A 27,937-nucleotide genomic window follows, 5' to 3' on the forward strand; every position below is an offset into this window, starting at 1 on the left:
ATCATTCCTGAGTACCTAACAGATATAAGGGTGTAATCAATAGTGGTATGACAGCCTCTCCCGTTGTAAGTAGGTATGAAGCACTTAGGTGGGAGACATAGATCGTTAATGAAAGATAAATTAAAGTGAGATGTTATATCATTTAAGAGATCACCTAATTTAGAGTGACGAAAGTGAGTGGAAGGGTCGTTCGTATCGACTGTCATTCCACAGATACCTTTAATACTCTGAGAGCATAGGGAACAATTGAAATCGCCCACCATAATGATTAGGGTGTCGGATTTATTTTGGGACTCTATTTTAATTAGGTCAGTTTTTAAGCCATTGAGCACCAGATCTAATTGAGAGCTTAGAATATTATTATAAAAATTGACCAGAATGGTATTTTTGATAGAGCCACCAGATAAAGTAATAAGCTGATAGTGTAAGGTCCCTGTGATAAAAACTGGTTTTAGGCGGCAATTCACAGAGATATAAGTTGAAAGTCCCCCTTTACTTCTGCCATGGGGACTGGGCGAAGCTGGGGTATGGAAGGTCTGGTACCCTGCGAGATGGAGCTCAGTGGTAGTCCAGGTTTCCTGTAAGCAAATAATGCTATAACAGGAAACAATTTGAATCCAAGCTGGGTTAATCAATTTGTCGAGGAGACCTGCCACGTTCCAAGACAAAACCGTATCACCCTGCGATGGTTCAATGGTGCCAGTACTTCTAAACATAGATTCTAACGGAGTCTCATTGATTTCTGTGGATTGCAAAGGAATTATAGAGGTTGAGATGTTACTATGGGCTGTATGATTGAAAGAAGGATTAATTATCCGGCGATCAGTCAGAGACGGTGACTCTGAGGTTGGGGAGTATAGAACGATATCAGTAGTTAACTTCCACCCAGAATTGTCAATAAGCGGTGTATTATTAAGCTCAGGAGTAAAATTGTCGGGCTTCAGGGTAGTTGGTAAAAAACTCGCAGTAGGGGGGTTGGCAGCCATAGACACAGGGTTGAAAAGTCAATCTTGTTCTTCCAAGCCTGAAAGAGTGGTATATCTATTTGAGGTCGGAAGGGAAAAGTGATGAGCCTCGGAGTGCAACCTCAGTGGAGAGTGTGAAAATGTGGGGTTAAGCAGGAAAGAACGGGGGTAGAAATAACTTAGATCAACCGTTGAAATTCCCATGCCCTTGCTTGGTGAGTACCAGTCCACGATATGAGATAAGACCCTACGGTCCCTAAAATTGATTATAATGATATCACCCTGAATGTCCTTAGGTCTAGTGCCGACCCATTTCAATCTCCTCACATGGAGTATTTCGCCATTAATTTCAGGGGGAAGTGGTCTGTTTTGTGTCAACCAATATACAACTTTGTTTTTAAGTTCATGGAATCTCTCGGTTTGACCTGGAGCAAGTACTGGGACACCCGTAAGGGTCACTACATAGGGGGCCGCTTCAGGGGGCAGGTCAATATGGGAGCCTTTATCCAATTTACAATTCGGGGCAAGCTGCCGGTTGATGTTATTGCCTAAGGGCACTACAGGAGTAGAGAGTTGGTCGACTCTAGGGGCCCTTGTGGCGAGGGATTGTTTCTCAGGTGCGGGGATAGGTACAACTATGTCCTCTATGTGGTTTAATGTATTAGGCTGAGTAGTAGATTGAATAAAGGGTGGGGGCACGGTGGCCACAGTGGTATTTTTACAAAAGTGGGAATAAAGGTCATTGTTTTGTGCGACAAGTGACGCGTGCGATGCTTCCAAGGATGTTAATTGAGTCGCAATGTTCTTAACTCGTTCCACTAAGGGAAGCAACAGGGATTTTACCAACTGTTCAATGTCAGTCAGCAAAATTGAAAAAGGAGATGTAGGAGGGTCCGTTGAAGGCATTGGGGGTCTACTTTGTGTGGTAGTCAGCTTAGAGTGGGGCATAGATTTGAGCAAATCAGAATGGGACTCTTTTCTCCGTTTTTTAGTAGGTACGATGGAGTTTTTTTTTACTGATAACTTAGATGTAGAAGGTCTATTTTTAACAGCTTTGCTCTTGAGTGCCTTAGTGTTGTAGGTTGGAACTGAATCCTCAGGGGAGCTAACAGTTAATAATTGCGAAGATAAGACACGTGGGCTGATTTCCTTTGAAGCAGGCGCTATCTCTACTGAGTCATGATGTTGCGAAGAAGGACCAGCGTCGTCCCTAGAATCAAGATCAATAGTCCTTGATGGGGGGGAACGGACCTGTTGAATACGGCCCAGGGACGAACGCTTCTGATAGATCGGGTCCATTGATAGACGGCGTTCCGTAATGGCAATCTCATTTTCTAGAACATTAGCGGCTCTAGTTATAAAATGGTCCAGGGTCCCCCTAACTGAACCCCCCACCAGGGATGGCCTTGATTTTATAGAATTTGTAGCCATAACGGTTTGGTGGATAACTAGTGCCTAGGTACAGAAGTAGGCCAAAGCTGAAAATCAGTTACAAGTGAAATGTCAGTGAATATCACTAAATATCGATAGATGACTGAATGAAAAAACAACCCCCTGTATTCCGAACTAAACAAATAGTGTACAAATCGCTTATCTCTCAGACTGGTGTTGCAGCTCTGGTGTCCTCGACAGGAGGTGTGGCCCAGCCCGGCCTCTGTCGGCCTTGGACGGCCGTAGACGGCCCGCCCTTTGCCCGGGCTTAGCCCGGCGTGTCCCGCTGCGCGTCCCGCGAAGCGGGAGGCGCGAGGTGTCTTTGAAGTCCGCCGCCGGTTAGGGGGAGGGGCTGCTGGTGGTGACGCTGCCCTCCACTGCCTCTGGTCTCTGAAGTCCTGCTGACCCGTTCGTGATTCTGTGAGTCAAACGCTGCGCGTCCCGCGAAGCGGGAGGCGCGAGGTGTCTTTGAAGTCCGCCGCCGGTTAGGGGGAGGGGCTGCTGGTGGTGACGCTGCCCTCCACTGCCTCTGGTCTCTGAAGTCCTGCTGACCCGTTCGTGATTCTGTGAGTCAAACGCTGCGCGTCCCGCGAAGCGGGAGGCGCGAGGTGTCTTTGAAGTCCGCCGCCGGTTAGGGGGAGGGGCTGCTGGTGGTGACGCTGCCCTCCACTGCCTCTGGTCTCTGAAGTCCTGCTGACCCGTTCGTGATTCTGTGAGTCAAACGCTGCGCGTCCCGCGAAGCGGGAGGCGCGAGGTGTCTTTGAAGTCCGCCGCCGGTTAGGGGGAGGGGCTGCTGGTGGTGACGCTGCCCTCCACTGCCTCTGGTCTCTGAAGTCCTGCTGACCCGTTCGTGATTCTGTGAGTCAAACGCTGCGCGTCCCGCGAAGCGGGAGGCGCGAGGTGTCTTTGAAGTCCGCCGCCGGTTAGGGGGAGGGGCTGCTGGTGGTGACGCTGCCCTCCACTGCCTCTGGTCTCTGAAGTCCTGCTGACCCGTTCGTGATTCTGTGAGTCAAACGCTGCGCGTCCCGCGAAGCGGGAGGCGCGAGGTGTCTTTGAAGTCCGCCGCCGGTTAGGGGGAGGGGCTGCTGGTGGTGACGCTGCCCTCCACTGCCTCTGGTCTCTGAAGTCCTGCTGACCCGTTCGTGATTCTGTGAGTCTGACGCTGCGCGTCCTGACTAAGTCGTCACTCCCCTCGGTTCCCAAGGTTAACCCAACTAATGCCTTGGGAGGCGCACTACCACTGCTGACTGTACTAGGGGGTGCAGGTGCCTTAGGGGCTGCAGTGGCAGGAGTTTGCCCTCCTTTCTTGGTGCACTCACTAAACCAGTGAGTCTTACTTTTACAGTATTGGCACCACCTTTTTGACTGGCCTTCTTGAGTCTTCTTCTTCTGGGAAGCCTGACCCCCACCCTCTTTGGTTTGTTGGGGACCTGTCGAAGACTTCTGGTCATTTTGTTCGTTCTTGTTACTACCCTTTTGGTCTGCTTTCTTCTGACCACCCTGGTTCTGGTTCTGCTTGACCCTTGTTCTGACCCATCTGTCTGCCTTCTTTCCCAATTCTTGGGGAGAGGTCAGATCCGAGTCGACAAGGTGCTGATGCAACAATTGGTTCTGACAGTTGTTTAAAATCTGTTCTCGCATGATAAGATTGTACAATCCTGTGTAATCAGTAACCTTGCTACCCAGCAACCAGCCTTCCAAAGCCTTAGTGGCACAATCGACAAAGTCAGTCCAATCCTGAGACTGAATTTTCTGGGTGTCCCTGAACAGCAACCTGTACTGTTCCGTGGTTAAGCCAAACCCATCAATCAGTGTGGTCTTCAGGACTTGGTAGTTGTTTGCATCCTCAGCTCTAGTAGTGAGGAGCTTGTCTCGCCCTTTACCTTCAAAGGAGAGCCACAGTATAGCTGCCCACTGACTTGGGGGGACGCACTGGACAGTGCAGGCCCTCTCCAAAGCAGTTATCCACTTGTGGATGTCGTCCCCTTGCTTAAAGGGGGGCACTATTTTACTCAGGTGTCTATTGTCTATACCCCTGTCTTTCTCTCTATTGAGAATGCTGCCACCAGTGGGATCTAACCCACTTAATTTCTGCTCTCGGGCCAGGGCAAGTCTTTCTTTGGCGAGGGCAAGTTCTTCCCGCTCGATCCTCAGATTGACTTCCCTCATCTTCGCTTCATGCTCCCTTCTCTGAGGGGACGTCATTCCTCTCTGAGAAGATGCCTGAGAGACATGTGTATGAACCGATCTGCCAGAGCCTCTGGAGAGAGACCTAGCTCGTCCGTTCCCAAGGTTAGGCCTGCTTGAGCGTGGGCCCGGGGCTCCCCCAGTTCCATTCTCATGCCTGCTTAAGTTGGTCCTTGTAAGCCTGCTGACTACCACTGGACCTTTGTCTGCCTCGTCTTCTGTTAACTCCTCCTCGTCCTCCTCCTCTGTGTGGAGGTCGAGGTCTGGGTCACCGAGGGTTCCCTCTAAGGGAGGCATGTTCCCATCAGCACTAGGGGGACCTGTGTTAGAGGACCTCCTAGCATCGTACGCCTCTAAGAGACCTATCAGAATTGCGATGGTAGGGTTAGAACCCTGGTTTAGCTTCCTGGAGGCACACAGTTGTCTCATCTCCTTGAAGCTAAGAGCTGCATATCGTGACACGACCTGTGGAGGGTCACTGACCACTAAGGGAGTCTCCGCAGACTCTCCGTGCACCGACATGCTTTTCTAGTGAGGTGTAAGTGATGCACTTACCTACACTATGTGTTTACCTACTGATCCCTTGCTAAGAGTTGTAGTCAGGGTGTGCTAAGCCCTGTTACACTACAACAGCCGGTTCAGTAGAACTCGGAGTATTCTAAGTTAAGTTATATGTACCTGGGTACTTATGTGATCTTTCACTTCGATATTCTTAGGATACGTGTGTGGCAAAACAACAGCAAGCTCAAATCCCAACCGCTGCTCACCAATGTGAGAAGTTGGCCTGATATGTAGTGCTCACTATTCTAGTGATCACTGTGTATCATTCCAAACGACCCTTATTGATGATTGGTTGTAAGTCAACCTTATAGACCAGCTATCCTAGTAGCGTGGATACGAGCAGTCTTAGGCTAAACTCTAGAGGGTGTGTTAAGCCGGCTGTTTTACCACCACAGTTACCCCTTGAACACCACGTGAAAGGACACCACACAAGTTGTTATGAAAATAAAGGATATTTATTTATAACAAGACTACCCTGGCTCTTTATGAGTCAGGGAGCTAAGCACACTACAAAACTCTTACGAAAATACTTCAAGTTGCACAATTTACACAAATGCCCGAGGGGCACAAGAAACCATCTACACTACCAGTGAAATGCGAATGGTTAGAGTCTGGAGTTACTGATTCTGGAGTGATCCGATCAGTGGGACTAAACGAAAAAGGAACTGGACACTTGTAGAGCGAACCTGCGATGGAGCACCGAAATGCTCGAGTTACCTAGCCCAGAGGCTGCGGCTGCGGGAGGTTCGGCAAGATGTCGGGAGTCCTCGTTGTAGTCTCAGGAGCCTGAAAGAAGAGTTGCTGGCAGGCGACCAGTGACGATGTTCAGCGAGATCCAAGCCTGGATCGGGGATGAAGGAAACCTGAAAGCAGAGGGGACTCAGTTCTCAACCGCTAGCCAGCGATCGTGTGGGCACCAGGAGGGTACCGGCTGAAGTCACCTCGACCAGGTGAGTGGATGACGTCGGACTCGGCTGTTCCTCGGACCGGGAGGCGCGGCGGCGACCAGGATGGAGGGCGAGCTGTCCCACGGAGGTATCTGCTGTCGATGGTGCTGGGCCCAGGAGTGGGGCGGCAGGTCTTGGCAGTGGTGAGCCTACGCGGTGGAGTCAAGATGGCGTCTGGAGTGGTCCCAGAGGGTCCGTGGTACTCCTCTGTTGAAGGGGAGCAAGAGCCAGTCTGGAGCAACCAGACTAGTGATGAAACAATCGTGGTGCGTCGTGAAGAGGGCCACAAGCCGGTCGGCAAGTGGTCGGACAACGCGGTGAACAGCAAGGAGCGGAAGGGCCCCCACGCAGATCTCGTGGATGCTGGGGAGGCAGACTTCGGTGCTGGAGCTGCTCAGGGTTAGGGCTTCTCAAACCCTAGGTGCACTCACTCGAGGGTCCCTCGGTGGGCGTGCTAGATAAGCGTCGTGCAGGTTCTGAAGATGGCCGGTCCCGCAGGTCTCGTCACACCTACGACTCTCAGCTGGGCTGATGATGTAGGTAGAGGTCAGAGATGGCAGGGAACTCGGGTCTCGTCGAGCTGGGCAGTCTTGATCCGTAGGAGAGACTTACAGCAAACCGCAAGCGCTTAGGTGGTGCCTGCTGGTGCAGGGTGGCTACTCCTTAGCCACAAGAGAGAGTCTTCAGAAATAGTCAAGAGTTCCTTTCGTGGAAAGTAGTTCAAGATTCAGAATTATCCAATTTGGGAAGGGGACTCGCTCCTACCTTTATTCTAAGAAAAGGGGCTGGCCCGTGACTAGGTCCTACCTATGGGTGGAGCCAGGAGGGGGGTGGTGACACCCCTATCCTTTGTCCGGCTTCGCCCCGGCTCAGGGGCAGGGTTGCCCCCCGAAACTGGTTTGAGCCGGGCTATGCACAGTGAGCACCGGGGTGCCACTTGCAATCACCTTCCTTTCAGCCCTGCCTACCTGGGATACACAAACCCTGTCTGGGATGGTGCTAACACCGCCCTCGACAGGAAACCCTTTGTCCAAGCTCCCCTCGCTGGAAGGTCTCCCAGCAGCAGGAGGTCAGACTTGTGTCTGGTGGCAGCATCCATTTTGTGATGCTGAGGCTTGAGTCAACTTTAACCGGGGTTCAAGGTTACTTCCATGTCGTGCCCCTCTAAAAGGGGGGAATGCTAACCCCGTCGCCAGGACTGGCGAGGGGTTCGTATTCCAATTCGTATGACACCTTACTCGACATGTGTAGGTGATGCGATGCCAAAGTTAGCAAATAACCGCAAGGATTATAATGCATTTTAAAGTAGTTGGCCCGCGTCACCATGGAACGGCTATTAGAACTTGGTTCCGCAAGCCGTCACCGGGCTCAGCTCGCGCCAGAGCACCGTCCCACATGATTCCCTGCACTCTGCCTTCAGGATTGATAAGGCCTGCCATAGGAGTGACTGATAGGAATCCATGTGTCCATTTTAGGGTTAGGTGTAGGAATACTACACCTACAGCAACGGGTGATTACACCACTTTGCCCCAGCTGTCGTGCAGCCAGTTGTGTCAGATTTGGGCGGCCATCCAGGGGTGGCATAATACATGCTGCAGCCCCTGGTAGGCCCTGGGTACACCGATGCCCTGGATACCTGTGGTATGCTGAGACAGGGACTGACAAGGCGGCCCAGTTCCAATTAGTGGATGCACCTAATGTACATGTGTTAATTTCGAGAGAGAACAGCTAGGCTGTGGGTCTGATTGGCAGGCCCACAGCCAGGGAAAGTCGTAAACCAATGAAGCAAAAGCAAAAAATCTGGGTGATCATAGGATTGCAGATCCTACTCTCCTACACATATTACCAGGCTCAATGTTATGACTGGCTACAGACAGGGTACTGAAGGTGGGACACTGTACCCAGAAGCCACCCACTGGCGGTGTTGCCCTATGGGTACATTATTCCCAGGAGGAGAGGGCAGAGCATGCCATTGTGTCCTTTAGCTGGGAGGTGGACCAAGAATCTAAGCCTGTGATGCCTCAAGATGGAATACAAACCTTTCAGAAGGTCACAGTGATGGGGGTCGCTGTCCCGGCTCTGCAGGATACCTGTGCCAGCCATACCATGCCCTATGGCCATGGCATCCTTACAATGGGGAGGGGTACTTGCCCAGAGAATGATTGTCAGTCCCCAAATGTCCATTGACAGCATCCTTGGCAATAAACTCCCACTGAGAGAAAAGAGCTGGGGTCAGAGAGCTGTGAAAATTACCTGCTCTGAGAGTAGAGTACTCGATGACTAATAACGGTGAGGCCACCTAGATGTGTGGTTTGCACTGTCACAGAGACAGGAGACCTGCACCAGGCAGACACCTACACAACAACACCGCCAGGTTGTGTCACCCTTGAGAGTGACTGTATTTATATAAAGAGTTTTAAATAGTGCTGGCAAGACACAGGGGTATCAGAGCGCTTTACAGATAATGACAAAGACATTAGCTAAGGCTTTGTAGGAGCGCCTAGGTTGTAATATATGGACTCATTGAGGGTTAGGTTGCCGTAGTTCATGGAGGGGAAGCAAGTGGTATGAAGAAGTGAGCCTAGTGGTGGGCTAGTTATTGGAGTCCGAGGGGTTGAGGTATTGGCTGAGAAGATCTTTTAGTTGTCTTTTGAAGCTCACGATAGAGGGGTGCGTCCGGATATGCACTGGGAAGGAGTTTCAGATTTTTAGTGTATTTCCCGAAAAACAGCGTGCGAGGGCTTTTTGTTTGCGCTATTTAAGGGGGATGAGAAGCAGAGTGGGGGTGCTTCTAAGATTTCTTATCTGACCAGCCTTAGAGAGTTTGGATGCAAGGTAGGTTGGTTTCCCTGTCTGGAGGGTTTTGTGGGTAAGGCAGGCCATTTTGAAGCTGCAGAGTGCTTTGATCGAGAGCCAATTAAGATTAAGACTGTATGCCTTCCAACAAGTCCGGCAGCCAGGCACATGTTCGGTCAGGGGGTATAGACCTTGAGCTGAGGAGACAGTCTCAGTGTGACACCCTTTAGAAAGTGGGAGTAAAAGTCCAAGGAAGAGGCAGTCCTAGTGTGTCATCCAAGTAGGGCCCCTGCAACCTCAAATTGCCCCCCAAACTAAGAAACCTAAGAAGCTAAAGGGAGCTCAAGAGCAAGTGAGGGACTCTTTGCCAGTGCCACACCTGGAAGTAGGCATAGATGTTTTAAGGCAAAGAGGGTTCTGGTCCAGGGTCCTGGCCTTTTTGGAGGCCCCCTGAAAGAACCAGATCTGACGGGGCGCTTCTGAGGGCAGCTATCTGTGCCTGTCTTAGCCCCTCATCTCGGCGTGGCGAGCCGTGGCGACAGTGGCCTGGCGAGAGGCCTGGGAGAGTCGGAGCAGCGCCGCGACCTGGAGTGGCGTTTGGCTCACGAGGGTCGTCCTATCCGGGTCTCCGGAGGGTTTGCTGACCGGATGGTCTCGTATTAACAGCAGTGGAGGGCACAGCAAGGGAGTTGAGCGGCAGCGGTGATCCCCGAGAATCAGCCTAGCGCGAGGCCGCCGCCCCCTTCTTCCCCGATCTCCTGCAAGGAAGAGTGGCGAAGCTGTCGGCAGATTTCTCGGGCCGCGGAGGGACACGGAGCTGTGTGGTCGGTGGTCTCATCGGGCTGCGGAGGGCACGGTATGGAGGAGGTGCTGGGTACTGTGCCCGGCGACCCCCTGCTGCCTTGAGACGGGGGTTGGGCCTGCACCCCAGTGCAACCGGACGCCTGGAAGGCTGGCCTCATTCCCCTTTGGTGGCGCTGTGCTCTCGCTCCGGCGGCCATACTGGGTTGCGCGAGGCGTCGCCGTGGGAGGCTTATGAGACCGCGACTGTTCGTGGCGGACCAAGACTGTTGCCGAGCTGCCTGAAGGTAGGGGGTGGACGCTGCAGGAGGCCCGGGTGAAGAGCGTTGGTGACCCCCGGCTCCCGGTCCTTGAACATTGCTAGCGGCGGTCATTGCTCTCTTTCCGACAGTGAGGGACCGAGATATGGCAGGACGACCCCTCCACCATATGTGATTGCCTTGGATACCAGTTTGCTGGCTCTTGGGAGTTCCCTGGGGCCCCCTCGGCTCGTTGCTTCCTCCTCGTGGCCTGCTGGGGTCCCACGCTCGGCGGCCAGGTCAGGTCAGGTCAGGTCAGGTCTCGCGGGACCCGGATTTACAGTGCAGGGGCCTCCTCCCTCCCTGCCTTGCCTATCCCTGTACCCAGAGGATCAAGTAGGTCGACTGCATGCACAGGAGTGTAGCGCTCTCCCCTATACGTAGACGAGCCTGAGGTCTTCGGGCTCAGAGGCTTGGCGAGTTGGTACTAGGTGGCCAATGGACATTATGACGAGGGACAAGACGAGTGGTACAGGGGGCTGTATCGGACATACCAGACAATGCTGCACTCATGGCCGCTATTACGCAGTCCAGAGATGTCCTTGATGCTAAAATCGGTGCGGTTGGCTCCGATGTCATGCTCCCCTGACAAGACCTGTGGAACTCTGTGGCCGGCATCACAAAGACTGAAATTCGGGTCTCTGGAGTGGAGGACTAAGTTGCCATTTTGCAGAAGTGGGTCACCACTCTCGAGACAACCCAGCGGGGCCTTGCGACACATGTGGAGGACACAGAGGGTCGGGCTCGAAGCAACAACCTCCGCTTTGTTGGTTTCCCGGAGGGGTGTGAGGGGGGATATGGAGCACTTCCTTACTCAGTGGCTGGAGAATTGGCTTCCCCCAGACTCCCTGTCCCACTGCTTCATGGTGGTGCGAGCCCTAAGGGCGCTCATGCAGAAGCCTCCGCCTGGAGCCCATCCGCAGCCAGTGATCGCAAAGATGCTAACTTACCATGATCGCGATGTCATTCTTAAGCAGGCAAGGGCCAAAAAACCTTTGCTCTTTAATAATGCACGCATATTGATCTTTCCTGACTATACAAATCTGGTCCAGCAACAGAGACAGTCCTTTTTGGTGGCCAAGGCTCGACTTCAGATCTTATACTCCCATATGCTCTGCTGTATCCGGCCCGGCTGCGCTGTGCTCTCGCTCCGGCGGCCATACTGGGTTGCACGAGGCGTCGCTGTGGGAGGCTTATGAGCCCACAACTGTTAGTGGCGGACCAAGACTGTTGCCGAGCTGCCCGAAGGTAGGGGGTGGACGCTGCAGGAGGCCCGGGTGAAGAGCGTTGGTGACCCCCCGGCTCCCGGTCCTTGAACATTGCTAGCGGTGGTCATTGCTCTCTTTCCGACAGTGAGGGACCGAGATATGGCAGGACGACCCCTCCACCATAGGTGATTGCCTTGGATACCAGTTTGCTGGCTCTTGGGAGTTCCCTGGGGCCCCCCTCGGCTCGTTGCTTCCTCCTCGTGGCCTGCTGGGGTCCCACGCTCGGCGGCCAGGTCAGGTCTTGCGGGACCCGGATTTACAGTGCAGGGGCCTCCTCCCTCCCTTGCCTATCCCTATACCCAGAGGATCAAGTAGGTCGACTGCGTGCACAGGAGTGTAGCACTCTCCCCTATACGTAGACGAGCCTGAGGTCTTCGGGCGCAGAGGTTTGGCGAGTTGGTACTAGGTGGCCAATGGACATTATGACGAGGGACAAGACGAGTGGTACAGGGGGCTGTATCGGACATACCAGACAATGCTGCACTCATGGCCGCTATTACGCAGTCCAGAGATGTCCTTGATGCTAAAATCGGTGCGGTTGGCGACCCTGACAAGACCTGTGGAACTCTGTGGCCGGCATCACAGAGACTGAAACGCGGGTCTCTGGAGTGGAGGACTAATTTGCCATTTTGCAGAAGTGGGTCACCACTCTCGAGACAACCCAGCGGGACCTTGCGACACATGTCGAGGACACAGAGGGTCAGGCTCGAAGCAACAACCTCCGCTTTGTTGGTTTCCTGGAAGGGTGTGAGGGGGGATATGGAGCACTTCCTTACTCAGTGGCTGGAGAATTGGCTTCCCCCAGACTCCCTGTCCCACTGCTTCATGGTGGTGCGAGCCCTAAGGGCGCTCATCCAGAAGCCTCCGCCTGGAGCCCATCCGCAGCCAGTGATCGCAAAGATGCTAACTTACCATGATCGCGATGTCATTCTTAAGCAGGCAAGGGCCAAAGAACCTTTGCTCTTTAATAATGCACACATATTGATCTTTCCTGACTATACAAAGCTGGTCCAGCAACAGAGACAGTCTTTTTTGGTGGCCAAGGCTCGACTTCAGATCTTATACTCCCATATGCTCTGCTGTATCCGGCCCGGCTGCGGGTGGTGTATCGATCCAAGACCCATTTCTTCGACTCGCCGGGGGAAGTGTTTCAGTGGACAGATGAGACGGTGCGGCTGCGTCCTCATACATCGCCCTGGCGGAAATCAGACTCTTCATCCAGTGAGGCAGCCCACAAACAGCCTCAATCGATGCTTAAAGATCGCAGATGCTGGAGATCCAACCGTCGGTCTCACTCATGCACCGCATCCTCCCAGGTTGGATCGGCCTCCCGGCAGACTACACCTTCCTCCTAATTGAAGGGGTGACTCACAGTCCTTTGTACCTTAGATATTGCTGCTTAGATCGGAGGCGATGAAGATAGGGCTGGCTTCTCTGTTGGGCGTCCAGCAGAGAGGGTGCCTGCCGAGTTTGGGCTGTAATTTGGGGATCCATTGGTCGAGGTGTGCCGGGACCCCCTGTTGGGGTCCGCGGGTAGCACCCGCCGTGACAGATGCTTCATCGTTCTTGAAGTGTAGGGTGGGGGGTTGTTGGGGTGTTTGTGTTCTTGTCAACAAGACGCACTTTGTTACGGGATTGTTAGGCCACTAGGCTCGCATTACATACTGTCTCTTGCACCGGCGTAATCCAGTAGGGTCCTCCGTGGCCAACCCACCTAGTAGCGCCCGGATGTCTCCCAGGACTCTCAAAGTCGTAAACTGGAATGTCAGTTGGTACTAGAAAAAAAATCAAGCGAGGAGCTGTTCTCCACCAGGCTAAGAGGGTCCATGCTGACATACTCATGCTACAGGAAACACATCTTATGAGCTCGAAGGTGCTCTGCCTCCAGCGGTATGGCTATCTCAGGTGTCCCACTCCGGGTTTGTGCGGGGATCACTGGGGGTGGCGATTTTGATTCACTGCCGACTCCTTTATACTCATATTAAGACGTGGGCGGACACCCAGGGGCGATACCTGTTTTTGCAGGGCACCATCAGGGAGGAACCAGTGGTGCTGGGGTGCGTCTATGCCCCTCCTCCGCTTTCATGGGGCCTGGTGGAGCAGCTTATGTCATTATGGGCGGATATGATATGCCGGATGGCCTGTCTGTGATAGAGGGTGACTGGAATGACGTGCTGGATGTGGCCTGGGACCGCTGGAAGCCCGGGGAGGGTGCGGTTGCTAGCTATGTTATGAAGCTTTCCTCAATGGTGACTGGACTCGACTTGGTAGACCCCTGGCGCCGGCTGCACGGAAAGGCCCAGCAATATACATATCTCTCCGCGGTCCACAATTCCTACTCTTGTCTTGTTATTTGTTTGTACCTCGGGCAGTCGCGGCTAGGGTGGTGGAGGCGGATATTCTTCCAAAGGGTCTTTCCGATCACTCGCCGATTACCCTATGGTACAGATGGGCTGGGCACAACAGCCCTTCCGCTGGCGCCTCTCAACGTGGAACCTCCAGAAGGCAGACTACAGGGAATCTCTGCAGAGCGCACTTGATCAATATGTGACGCTGAATGTGTGTTCGCTTTCTGAGGCGGAACCGGTGTAGGAGGCAATGAAGCCCACCCTGCGGGGGGTGGACATCTCTTTTTGCGCTGCAGCCTATAGGACTCGGATGAGGGCTCTGCTTCAAGCGGAGGCCAATATTTCAGATCTTGATCGTCGCAGTCGAGGGGTTGGGGGTCACCCGATACGGCAACAGCTGCTGCTGGGGCAACAGAACTATGCAGCCCTCCTTCTGGATGAGGCCCACCTACCCTGGCTGGCAATGCGCAGCCGGGTTAACCAATGGGGGATAAATCTAGCAAGATGCTTCATCGGCTCTTTCAGGGGATGTTTCATTCCTAGCCCCTCCCCGGTATAGTAGGCCTGGATGGCCGGCCCATCGCAGACTCCATAGACATAGCTGAAAGCTTCTCTTCATATTTCGTGGAGCTATATGCCCCCAGAGAATGTCTCCATGAAGACGAGATAGGCCAGTTCCTGGACGAGCTCCCGCCTCGGGCTCTGTCCGATGAAGCGAGTGCGGAGCTTGATCTCCTGCTCACTGAGGAGGAATTGGGTGCAGCCTTGGGAAACCTTAACTCGTGTAGGGCTCCGGGGCCAAACGGGATTCCCTGTGAGTTCTTTAAGAACTTCTTTTTGCAACTTGGACCCCATTACCTTAAAGTAGTAGAGGAGTCCCATGAGAGGGGTTGTTTTCCTCAGGATTGGAGACATGTGGAGGTGGTGGTGTTCCATAAACCTGGTAGACCTCCTGACCTGCATGCATCGTATCGTCCCATCTCGCTCCTGAACGTAGAAGCTAAAATATTAGCCAAGGCCCTGGCCAACCGGCTGCGGTCCCACATCCCCTCTCTGGTGTACCCCGACCAGGCCGGGTTTATGTCCCAGAGGGCGACCCAACATAATATTCGCCATGCACAGGTCACGGTTGTGGTCATTCGGGAGCATACCGACCGGGCGATGCTTTTGTTGGCAGATATGGACAGGGCATTTGATTCCCTTAGTTGGGTATATCTAGTTGCACTACTACATAGACTGAATCTTGGACCGTGCTTCCTGGCCAACCTGTCCCTACTCTATACGGATATTACTGTGTTGGTACATGTCGCTAACTCTATTTCCTCCACCTTTTCTCTTAGACGGGGGACCAGGCAAGGCTGCCCGCTGTCTCCTTACTGGTTTGCACTGGCGGTTGAACCATTGGCCGCCTGGGTACGCATGGATGCGCAGGTGACCGGCTTTGAATGGGCGCACGGGTTGTCGGATCGTATTGCATTATATGCCGATTACATGTTATTCTTTCTCACGGACATTGATCGGACGGGGCCGCAGCTGCTGCGTATTATGCAGATTTTTGGGGAATCATTGGGTCTCTATCTGAACCCCAGCAAATCTACCTTATGTCTTCTTGGGGATTCTCTGGGTTTGGGCGCCTGGACCTCGTCGGTTCGGGTTGTCACCAGCGAAGTATCTTAGGGTATTCCTATAGGACTCCCCCACAGTGGCATGGGAAAGGAATTTGGCTCCGTTCTGGGACCGAGTCCGGGAGGATCTTAAGACATGGTCTCTTATGCTGCTGTTTATATATGGTCGATCTGCCATTTCCAAGATGGTCTCGCTCCTCCGGTTACTGTACCAGTTGCAGAATCACCCATTTCCGGTTCCCCCTAGATGGTTTAGGCAGGTTAATGCAGCGTTGGGTCAATTCCTGTGGGCAGGGGGTACGGTAAGAGTTGCTTTACGGACATGCTTCCTCTCTACGTATTGTGGAGGTCTGGTGACCTCTGACATACTATCCTATTACATGGCCTCACATCTACTGGTCTTAAATGAGTGGTGGTATGGGGGTAAAGATGGCCCTGCCTATGCTGTAGAGCAGCGTCTTATGGGGGATCTCTCCCTATATACGATTTTATACTCGCAGCCGTACGTAAATCCCTGCCGTCAGCGACCCAGGTAGTTTTCCAGATTTGGAGACAGGCCCTGCGGAGGATGGGGTGGTGGAACACGCTGACACGGGAGACCCTCTTGTGGAACAATGGCCGCCTGCCACAACTGGCTACTCTGTCTGGGTTTCGCGGATGGGACAATATTGGTGTCTCTACCCTGGGGGACGTCATGTGGGGATTAATCCTGAAGTCCTTTTAAGACCTGCAAAAAGAGTTTCAAATGCCTAAAACCCAAATTTACAAATACCTCCAGTTTTGACATGGCCTCTTCCCCAGTCTGGAGGGCTTGGAGTCGCTGGCAGAGTTCAGCCCGATAGAAGCTAAAGTATTTATGGGGGACCTTCAGGACCACAAGACATCTAAAATATACTAGTCCCTGGTGACTCACTGCTCCCCCGCATTCCAGAAGCTTGGAGGGGCCTGGGAGGGGGATGTTGGCCCACTGGACGTGGAAGACTGGACGGAGGCTCTGGCCTCCCCGCGGGGGCGGCAATAGCGGTTCGCCTATGCTTTGTCCAGTTTAAATACCTGCATCGGGTCTACTTTACGCGGGTCCGGTTATGGAGGGCGTGACTGGTGGCCTCCCCGTTGTGCCTTAGATGCAAGCAGGAGGAGGGGACCCTGATACATACGATCTGGCACTGTCCCTCTTTATCACGGTACTGGAGGGGGTGGTGACTTGCCTCTCTGTGGTGCTGTGCTGGGATCTGCCACAGTTGCCAAAGTTGGTGCTCTTACATGTTATGGATGGGATTGGGGGTAATATTTATAAACGCCATCTTATGTTGCTGGGGTTTACTCTGGCGAAGAGAGATATTGCTAGGGCATGGAAGGCTTCGGCGCCAACCTCGTGTCAGTGTGGAAGAGGGGGCTCAACTTCTGTATGGGCTTGGAGCTTCCTATTTTCACTGCACGAGGGTGCCCGCAGAAACAGTTTAAGGTTTGGAAGCAGTGGGCAGATTATCGGGGCTTGCTGCTAGAGCCGGTCGCCGTTTTGGGGTCCCTCCGTCCAGATTAATGCTACCCTGCTGGTGTAGGCCGTAGTTTCTTGCATTTACATGTACTCTAGTAAGTGGTTGCGGTGCAAAAGCTAAGGCTAGGTTGTTTTGTGGGATGTTGTTAGTGCAACTGGGGGTTGTTGGAGGGGGTTTTCATATGTTTTTTTTTTCATCTGTATCACTCTTTCTTTTTCCTGGCTATCATTATTGAAAAGTCAAAGTCATGATGCCTTGTACTTATTGTGCAGATGTCTCTGGGTTACAGAGACCTGCTCTATATGTGTCATTTGAATAATACAATTTGTTTTAAAAAAAAAATATATATCTCGCATATGAGAAAAGGGAGGGTGTCGCAAAGATTTTTTCAAGTAATATTAGTGATCTACTGTTGTGTTACAGTTTTGAAAACACGTCACTATCCGGGAATATTAGATGTAACCACATTTAGAATTTGGATGAGTGTGCACAAAGAGGGCATGCCAAAGTTGAAATTGGATCATAAACTGAAAACTGTTCCAAACAGGGGCCCCCAAAATATGTTTGGCTCAGGGCCTCAAAAATCCTTCGATATCCCTGGAAGTGGGGCCTACCCAATGTCCCAGATTGGAGCTTTCTGGTAGTGGATGGCCAGGGACCTGGTTCCTTACACTTGCAGTTGTTATTGGCCTCTGTTGGTTGTTAGTGTTTTAGCATAGCTAGTTGTGGAAAGCATTATGACCTAGGGGCCACAATGGGCCACATAAACTAGTTGGGCACGGTGGTACTGCCTGGCTTCTGGGACGTATCTGTGAGCAAGGTAGGGTCAGGCACCTTACAAATGTGGCCTGCAGGTGAGGAGGGTTCCCTAAAGATGGGTTGATGACAGTGCAGATGATGACATAGGGGTACATGTAGGTTCCGAGAGGCATAGAATAGATATGGCAGAAGCAGTTAACTGTGAATGCTCTGTAGCCTGGGAAGTCTATCCAGGGTTTGATTAGTCTATCCTAGCTTTTGGCTGGGGGTGACCTCTGTCAGAAAGCCACCTTGTCTGCGTGGTCACCCGGGACCTTTTAACTTTCTGGGCCATATATTACTGCTGGCTTTAGAACTCAGTGCACTTTACCTATTCTAACCAGTAGTAAGGTGCCCCCACTCTCCCTTTAATCATGGTTAGATTCATGTGGTTATGGTTTGCATGGTTGGTGTGCCAGTTCTGGATTGCAGAGGTAAACATATTTGGGGAATTTCAGTTGATCTTTTTTTATATCTGCAGTTTTTTAATGAATGTCAAACGTTTTTCAAAAAGGTGTTAATATATCAACAGAAAACCAAACTATAACTTCAATTTCAGTGAATACAAACACACATATATATGCAAATCAAAAAACCCAATTTCCAATGAAAACTCAGACTTCACCATAACTAGAGAGTCGCTATCGCCAAATGAGTATATATTAGAAATTTGTTACTTATGGCTAGGTCTTCAGTTTGCACTGAAAATGCATTTTTTAAATGTGTTTATAACTGTGGCACCATTTAAAGAATCTGCACAAAAAAGAAAATGTATTTAGGCATGTCAAGTTGTGTTCATCTTTTTTGGGAGATATAAGGGAGTGTCTAAAACAGAGTTTCCCAATTTAACTCCCACAGGAAACTATGCATCACTTTTACAGAAAAATCCACTTGAAGGAATTACACCAAATATGGTACTAAACTAGAACTTTAGCCAGAAAAGTGCCTTTGCTAAGCTTGGCGTAAATCCATTCAGTAATTTTTGCTAGGCCAACCCTCTATGGCCAGCCTTAGAGGGCCTAGTACAAAATGTAGACAAAATATTTTAATGAGGCTGTTCCCAAATGAGCATTTTTTGCTTTGAATTTTGTTACATTTGTATTCGTTTTTTGTATTTTAAATGAACAAATACAACAAAAATCCTCTTATTAACATGACGATTTTAATTGTTGGGTTCGGCAGTGCTCCCTCATTTTTTTTATTCCCAGTCCTAGGTTCTATTCTCTGCATCAGATATGTTTTACACTCCATACAATATAGTACAAAGATGCTCAGATGAAAATTGACAATGATCTTTTCTATTTTCTGCAGCACGTCTAGGGAAAATTAAATGGGTTCTGTATCCTGGCTAAATAGTCTTTTTACGCTTCTCCCTGGAACTTTAGACGATCTTTTTCATGTTTCAACTTGAGATGTTGTGTCAAAGTAACAGGGCTACAGAGCGCTCTGTCATTTGCCTAAATTCTGTCCGGGTAGTCTGCAGTTTTCCCTCCTCACACTGAGTTTTTTTCCCTCTCCTGTGGGATGCAGGGAAACCTCCCCAAGATGAAATCCTTGGTGTGTGTTCTTAGTTACATCGTGTCCCCAGTGCAAATGACTTGTTCCTCTGGACAAGCAGATGATGGGTCAGGAATCTTCTTTTTGAACTTTGTCAGCCGTGGCACAGAGATGGAATGCGGCACCCACTCTGAAATGGAACTCCACAGGAATCCTGCTCTTCACAAAATTATAAATGTACCTTCTGTGGTATAGCTTTGTCTAGACTGGAATGTGATGGAGTTTGTGTTGTCATGGAGGGTGAGATTGAAGGGGTCTAAAATGTGCATCTTAGGAAGGGAATACTTAGAAGGTGATTTTGAAGGAGGATGTGACGTTTCTCTACAGTGGATTGTACCTGGAGAAATAAAGGAACTTTGTTTGCACATTTACGCGCGAGGACCATGCTTGCACAGTAGGTAACGTAGAAACCCATTTTACTTGCCATTCACGTGTTTTGAAGATGGCGAGCGAAAGTACTGTTTTCACTGTCTGCCAGCGTGTTGACATGTTTCTCTATGTTTTTGTTTTTATTAAATTCTCTTTTGTCGATTCACGTTGCCTTGCTAAGATTTCCTGAAATCTGGGTTGTTCCCAGCCGCAAAGTAGCCACGTAGGTTATTCCAAATATTCACCAAAGTGGAAAAGATGGTCCTCACTCCTAAATGTGCAAACAAAGTTCTTTTATTTTTCCAGGTAGAATCCACTGTAGAGAGACGTCCATTCACCTCCAAAACCACCTTCTAACTGCTCACTTCAAAGGATGCATATTCTAGAACCCTATTATGCCACCGTTCATGACAACATACGGAATTCATTACATTCCAGTCTAGATAAAGCTTATACCACACATATCCCCTATTACCAACAAAACAACTAAAGATACAACAAATATGTACAAATAAAAGAAAGTGACAAAATAACAACAAAAAATGATATTGAGTTATATTACATCACCCACAATCATTCATAAAGCTAGGTCTTCGTGTAGCCCTTCCACTTCTCCCGCATACATTATCTTATCTAGACTAGAATGCGATGGAGTTCTGTGTGTTGTCATAGAGGGTGGCATTGTAGGTTTCTAGAATGTGCATTCTATGAAGGGAGCAGATAGAAGGTGGATATACGTTTCTCTACGATGGATTGTCCCTAGAGAAATAAAGGAACTTTGCACATTTACGTGTGAGGACCATCTTTTCCACAGTGCCTTCTGTTGCTATGGACCAGCCGCGTTTTAATTGTTTTGAAGGATATACAATCTATAGCCAATGAAAATCTCAAAATACGTTTAAAATCTACCTGAAAGACTACAGGCTCAGCTACTGGCCTGCAGATGTTAGAGGAAGTCTGCAACTCATTGCTGGAAGTGCTAATTCCAAAGACCAGGGATCAATTCTGTATGTAAATATGTAAAAAGACAGTTTCAGGTCATTAAGAACGCACCCTGAAAACACAATCTGGCAACAGCCCACTCCTAAATAAGGGAGGCCTTGTGCAGCAGAGATGAACAACCTACAAGTTATTGTGTGTGTGACACTTGCACAGTCACTTTTGCTGAGCTAACCATAACTGGCGAATTTTAGTGGGGTTTCGTATTTTTTCTGTAAGCAGAACTATACTTTTACTGTGGTGTTTAAGAAAAGTTCAGAAGTTTTTATGTGTGCGTGTGTGGTGGGGTAGAGAGAGAGAGGGTCCATATTATGGAAATTTTGATGCATAATTTTCATAACAGTGGCTAAATGTAGACATCAGCCACACTGCACTGCAATTGTTACTGAAACAACAGCATTCTGAGGATTACATTGTAATGATATCACGAATCCCAGAGAGAATATTCCAGGGGGACGATTAGAATGGTTTAATTAACCTTGGTGATTACTTTGGGCTGCTTGGTGATTGCTTTGGGTCGCTTGGTGATACTTTGGGCTGTGTGCCATTCTATTGTTCGGTTTTTGCTAACGGTGCCAGTAAGCACGAGCCTGTCGAGTGTAGAATGCTATTGGGACAGTTTAATGGTAGCATGAATCATAATGAGAATAACAAAACGTGATTTGGAATGCTTCAAGCAATCTTAATAACTACTTTGGACTGCATGCCATTGTTCTGTTTTTGCTCACTGTGCCATTGAACACAGACACCACTCACACGCACAGCAGTCTTTGAACTGTCCCAGAAAAGCACTTCCTGAACTGCTAAGTGCTAACACCCAGTGGCGGCTGGCATCTTCTGGGCGGGGGGATACGGGAAAGCGCGTGCAAACATTTTAATTAAAAAAATCTTAACTAACGTCCTGAGTCTTCTTCAGCTCCAGACCTCTTCTCAACATCATGCTGCAGTGTGGGCACCAATCCTGGCACTGCTCTCACGCTGTAAGAACAGTGCCCTGATTGGATGGAGCGGCCTCACTCAACGCTCCCAAGGACACTAGAGCCCTGCACTTACTCTGACCTGGCTGTCTTAAGACAGCCCCGTAAGAGGTTTCAAAGTGCGCATATGTGGCTGGCCATAGCAAGGGGGCCATCCAAAATGACAGGTGCACTTTGAAAAGTGCAGAAACAGCCCACCCTCCTCCCTGCTGCAGTCATTCTGCAGCGGGCCAGCTCCTGTCCTGATGCGAGTGTCAAGATGGGAGGATGAAAAATAAAATGGTAATGTATTGCCATTTCATTTTTCATTCTTCGGGGGGCTAACTTAAGTTGGGTGATGCTCCTCCGCTCCAATGGAGGAACCGCCCCTGCAACAACCCAAAATATGCTTTGTGTGGGCTCATCAGAGGGGTGCACCTCGTGGTCACATTGCAGGGCACATCACAATATCTACATATAGGCATATCCAAGCTACCTAGGAGAACTCTCTGAGAAAAAGAAAAGTGGTTAATAAAATGCTATATTTAATATTAGCTAATGCTAATAACTCTGGAGCCCAATGTATCCGTTCACTTTTTGACCATCGTGAAGTTAATGTCGGAACCAACCATATGCGAATCCTCTTGGTCTTCAGTAATTGCTAGTGGTTTAGATTGCTTTAAGCATTTCGATCAATCAGATTTGTGAGTAAGTTCCCTAGGTTTTGTGAATATTTCTTGAAGCACGTCCTATGTTCAGTATGCCACAGAGACCCAAGATGCCCCCAATATGCAAGAGATCTCCCTGGGATGCTGGTTCAGATGAAGCGTGACCTGACCGGTCTCTTCTTCCTGTGCTTCGATCTGGATTGGAGTAGAGTAATGGACGAGTCAGATGATTGGCAGGTGACTGCTGGGAGTAGTGACTCAGCAACCCATAGGTCATTTTGTATGGAGATAGGTGCAAATTCTGGCTAGAAATATAGATAAAATGGGCACTTAGTTAATTGTCCCCTACGATTGGCTGCCTGTTAGAGTCTTCCCATACGCTTCTTTTGGCTGTCCGTGCGAGACAATGTTGGGCTGCGTTTTTGTGTATGTGCATGTTGATCTCAATAAATGCAATTTGTGTAAAGCACTCAAATATCCCGTAGGGACCTTGGCACTCAGATGTCGCCCTGTTTGGTTCTATTAGGTGAATGTGCATATATCCATGATCTGTGACAGATGAGGCATCGCATACTGTGGCTCTCTGTGTGGGCATTACTGTCAGTTCTAATGACAAAATATGCAGCATTTTGATTTATGTCCTTGTGTACTGTGTTTTGCCCATTTAATTTGCTTAACAGTTGCACTAATTTGTTACAGGATGTGCTGCTATTAGAGTACCAATAATCATTCCAAGGTTTGATTACTTGGTGAACTTGTGTCTGACCCTACTGTCACAGGATTGAATCCTAAAGGGTGCAAACAGCATTTTCATTCATCTGAGTGTACCAGCGAGCTGGCAAAAAATAGACATTAGTTATCAATCAATATGAGAAAGAAACCTCTCTGTGTTTAAGCGCACTCTATGAATACATTCAGTACATGGTGGCTGGTGTTGTGTGGTTGAACAATGTAATCCGAGGGAAATGTTTGTGTGAGTTTATTTTATTTGCTAATGCAGAGATTTTCTGCATGTGGTGTATTTACCTGCACTTCAGGTACCCATGTCATCTGGCTCTGTGCCCACATAATATAGTAAACGTTTTAGACATGTGCCTTGTGGTACAAGGATCTTTTTGATTATTGCACCTTTTCATTGACTGGGAGCGTTTGCCTTGCTTCAATAGGCCCCTTGCTTCCTATCACTTTGAAGAACATTTTGATAGGAGGGACAACAAAGATCCTACCACCCAGCATTCCCACAGTTCTCTAGATGAAAAAGTAAGCCACTTGTATTGCCCAGGACAGGAATGTTTACGAAACTTACTGAGGAAAAGTTAAGTATTTTGCTTGGAATTTCAATCACTCTTGGGCTGTGGGGAGCTGTAATATTTGAGCCCGGAGTTAGCCGGCACAAGGGAAACCTACCATTCCATACAGTTCTGAAAATGAAACACCTCTACAAGTCCAAGGTGGCATGGTTTATGTGTATCACACTCAATGTTATGATCATAAAATGTTTGGTAAAATCACATAATTTCCACACTTTTATTTTAGGGAAATTTTGGGCATCTGTGGCTAACAACAAATGTATTACCACCCGGCATTTCTATACTTCTACAATAGAAAGGTACCTCACTTTTGGGGAATGCCCTATAGCCAGGAATGGAAAAGGCCCCAAATGCAACATAAAAACGTCAAGATTTTTGCTTTGAATTACAAAAAATCTTGAGATGCGTGTAACTATGGTATTTAGGCCTGGGGTCGTCCGGCATAGAGGAAAACCTAAACCTCTAGACATTTATGAACACTAGACATCAATCCCACCACGTTTTCTTACTCAGAATTCCCTGGAAATAGCAAAAGCTGGTGCAAAAACTCAATTATACCTGAGAAAATTGGCAGCATGTCCAGCAACCCGTAAATATTCTCTACTGATGTGGGAGGAATCCCGAACAACTAGTGATTTTGAAAGACGGCATTAGCTGAAAAATAATATCGACTTTGTGTGAAAACTGAACTACAACAACCAAGACACTATGGGGTAATGGCGTGGTTACACGAAAGCAGTGAAGTCCTACCCACTCCACCCCAACTTTGTGGGTAGTCCTAACCTACTAGACAGAAATGGGTCCAAACTGCTGGGACGGTGCAAAGTCATTTTGGTGTCAAAGGAGTCTTCAAATGGTTAACCCGCTGATCCATTTCTATCACGTGTTAGGACCACCCACACATATTGGGAAGAGTTTTTTCTCAATAAACAAGTGGTAATGCCAGATGGTAAGGTATTTGAAATTGGCTGGAAGTTCCAGAGATGTCTGTTATATAAATGTGTGAAATTGTGTTTTTAAAAATCACCCTTTGACATTTTCAGGGAATTCCCAGTAGGAAAAGGTGCTTGCGTCCATGCAAGTGACACCACCCTTCCAGCCCAGAGTTGGTAGCTTGCCCTGGGTTAAGATAAGCCTAAAGTTGGAATACAGCAGCCTTTCCCCCATGGAAAGTGCAAGGAAATGTGATGTTTGCAGTATTAGGTTTGATGCTTGCATGGCACTCTGAATAAGAAAATATGCTGGGTTCCATGAAAGCCACCCTATCCTGACTCCCATGGGGCTTTCCAGAAACATGGGCAGGCAGAGATACCTTGGTGCAGGATGACTGGAGCCCAAATATTGCATCTAGCTTTATAGAAAGAAAGAGAAGAAACTGGGTATTTTTAGATATAGTTATGAGCTGCACTGGGCATTCCGATTAAGAACAGTTGATATGATCCAAGCAGGGCACATGCCCTGAGTTTTCCTTAGTTTTTTAAACATGGACAGGATATGTAGCATTCCCATGGTACTGGCGAACCTGGGACCATATAGTGCAGCCATCAACCATGGAAAGTTAGATGAAATTAGTGTTTTTAGGCACATATTTAATATTTGCATGGTATTCTGGGTAAGACAACGTGATGGGATCCACATGAATCAACACCACCTTGGTATGCCCAGGGTCTTCAGAAATGCCCAGGGTTTGTAGCGTTTCATTGGTGCCTATTAACCCACACGTAACATATTTCTACCATCCCTCATACATGGAAAATGAGAAGAAATTTGGATTTCTTTGTTCATATTTTGTTATCTGGTGTGAGCAGAGAGAAAGGAGGTAAAACCCCTATTCTGTCTGCCATTGGTGGCAGAAAGATTGTCTTCTGTTGCAGAGGGCTGAAAGAGTAGTCAAATGCCAAGACAGAGTCTCCATCCCATTCCTTTCTAGAACACTAATCCCCAATATCAAGGAAGACTTTTGCACCCAGGAGTGGAAAAGTTGGTTAACCCCCAAATCTAGCCACTAAGGAAGCCAGAAAGACTGATATTAACCTGGTGCTCAGACAGTGCCAACCACTGCCAAGTTGGGATGGCCAACAACACCATTCCTTTTTGGACACCGATCCAGGGTGTCTAGTGGGCTTTCTCCTCCTCTGGGGTGGGCAGCATTGGGTAAGCACCCCAATCTGCTCCCCCTTCAGGGGAGAAGAAAGACTAGGTAGTGCAGCCTGATGTCAGGATAGGCCATCTCTGCACCCCACTAGTATAAACAAACAAGTCTCTAGTGTCTAATGCTCCCCCCACCTGCATGAGTACATTTGGGATAAACACAAAGACTGTCTGGTGCGGGGTCAGTGGCAAGACCGGCTGCCTCCTTACTCTATTCCATTTTGTATTCCAATCCCTGGTCATTAGTTCGCTTGCAGCCCTACCTGAAGGAAACAGAAAGACAGTATGTAGCACATGGATGGGGGCAGAGGAGGGGCGTAGGCAGGAGCTAGGACAAGACGGCCACCCATCACATTTCTTTTTAATATATTTTCCCTGCCCCTCTGGGTTGTCTTCCAAAGTAGGCCGAAAGTCTGTCTAGGCATGAGAATGGGAGGAATGGCTCAATGCCAGTGGGGCTGTTCCCCACAACCATTCTTTGTTCAAAAAATATTCCCTGGACTCTTGTGTGCTTTCTATTCTCAAAGAAAGGCTGCCTAAGGCTCCTGGGTGGCCCAAGGTCAGGACAGGCAGCATTCCCACCCAATCCTTTCGTTTTAAATTAGTTGTCCCTTGCAACCAGGGGCTTTCTGCCACATTAAGACATACAGACTGAGGATAAACTACTAATCTGCTCCTTGGGTGGAAGAATGAATGTCTTAAGTTTAGGACTTGAAGGTTGCAGCCTGATGTCAAGCTGGGCTGACCACCACACCCACTTCTTTTTGTCGGGAAAAACATTTTCTCTGGTGTCCGATGCACTTTCTTCCCCGTGAGGTAACCATATTGAGGTTGAACCCCTAATCTGCCACCCAACGAGGTAAGCAGTGAGACAGAATGTCTAGGCCCGAGGGTTGGGAGAAAGACACAATGCCTGGATGGGTCAGCCCCCCAACTGTAATTTTGTTATATATTTTTTCATTTTCCCTGGTGTGCCATGGGCTTTCTGCCCTCTTAGGGTGAACAGATTGTGTTTCAATCCCCAAACTGGCCACACAGGAGGTCAGGAAGTCTGTCTAGTGTAAGCTGGTGGGAGTCTGCATCCAATACTAGGATGGGCATACTCTCCACCCTTTTTATGAAAAGAAAGTCCCTGGTGTCTCGTGGTACTTGTTGATTCTAGGGCAGAGAAATTGGGACCACTCCAATGGTGAGAAAGCTTCTGGAGTTTCTTTTTAAAGGAGCAATATGGCATTCCTGTGCATTATTTCCTCCTTACAAAAGTCTGTGTTGCGTGCGTGGATCCCTGCTAGAGAATTGCGTTCCTGGGGCAATTCCCAATCAGTGATCCACTAGAGATAGATATTGTTGGAACTGATACAGGAAAGGGGTGAATCTAACCTTTCCACTAACACCTCTCCGGTTGTGATCAGAGCTCAGGGGTTTGAACTTTGCAGGAGCAACACATGGAGTGAAATACAGAAGGAGCAAAAAGACTGCATACAGAGGACATCCTTGTGCCAAAGCGCTCATCAGCAATCAGAAAAAAAGCCCTGGGCTGCAGACCGCTTACTGGCTTTAGATATGAATTTGGACATCCACATTCTCCGCACTCCAGAGGTAGGTGAAGGAAATTGGTGTAATGTCCCTCACACTGACGAGTTAATTAAAAACTGCAGGTAAAGTCTTGTGTTGCATCCCAAGAGGAGGTGGCCTCTCTGACATAAAGGGTGACAACTTCTCATCTTGGCAGTCAATGATAGAGCATTATTACAAAGAAGAATGGATTCAGGGGCACCATTACATTACTGAGAATGTTGAAATCAAGTGTTTTCTTTCAGGAGAGGTGTGAAAAGACAGCATTAGAAAATCTCAGGGACTAAATTTGAGGTTAACAACCTGTGTAGGGTTCACTTGTGAGGTAGAAGATATGCAGGGGTAACAGCTGGAACGCCCAAGAATTAAGGGATATACAAGTAATGTGAGAGAAGGAGTTTGATTTAGTGCACAAGAGTTTAAGGAGACTCCAAACTGCTTGGAAGAATCCGTTTTTTTAACATCTTTATGGCTAGGATATGCCAGGATGAGGGCTTTGCAGTAGGTGATTTGAGGATTGCGTTGCTGTATAGTCCTGCATTTATGCCATGCCGCCTTGCGTGATTGTCAATTTGATTTCACATTGTATAAGAGAAGAGAGGAGTTTTTGGTCTCAATAATCAGATACATTTGACTTTTTGTTCATTGAGTGGTTGAGAAAATGTAAAGTAAAAGAGAATGAGCGAGAGATCATGCCAGGTTTGGGATATGAAATTGAATCTAGAGATTTTTTGTCAGTGCATCTGTGAAGGAATCAGCATGGTAATGGACCCTCTTGTGGGAGTGGAAGGATAAAAAGAGATCATGGTCATGTGAATTGAAGGTAC

At 49.0% G+C, this 27,937-nt stretch overlaps 1 protein-coding gene across 1 annotated transcript in view; it reads right to left on the minus strand.

The window, feature by feature from the left end:
- The window catches only part of ENPP1 (ectonucleotide pyrophosphatase/phosphodiesterase 1), a 519,644-nt gene that overhangs the window by 342,685 nt on the left and 149,022 nt on the right, over window positions 1–27,937 (minus strand). The window lies entirely within an intron of this gene.

Source organism: Triturus cristatus, chromosome 6 (assembly GCF_964204655.1).
Source record: "Triturus cristatus chromosome 6, aTriCri1.1, whole genome shotgun sequence".
NCBI classification, from domain to species: domain Eukaryota; kingdom Metazoa; phylum Chordata; class Amphibia; order Caudata; family Salamandridae; genus Triturus; species Triturus cristatus.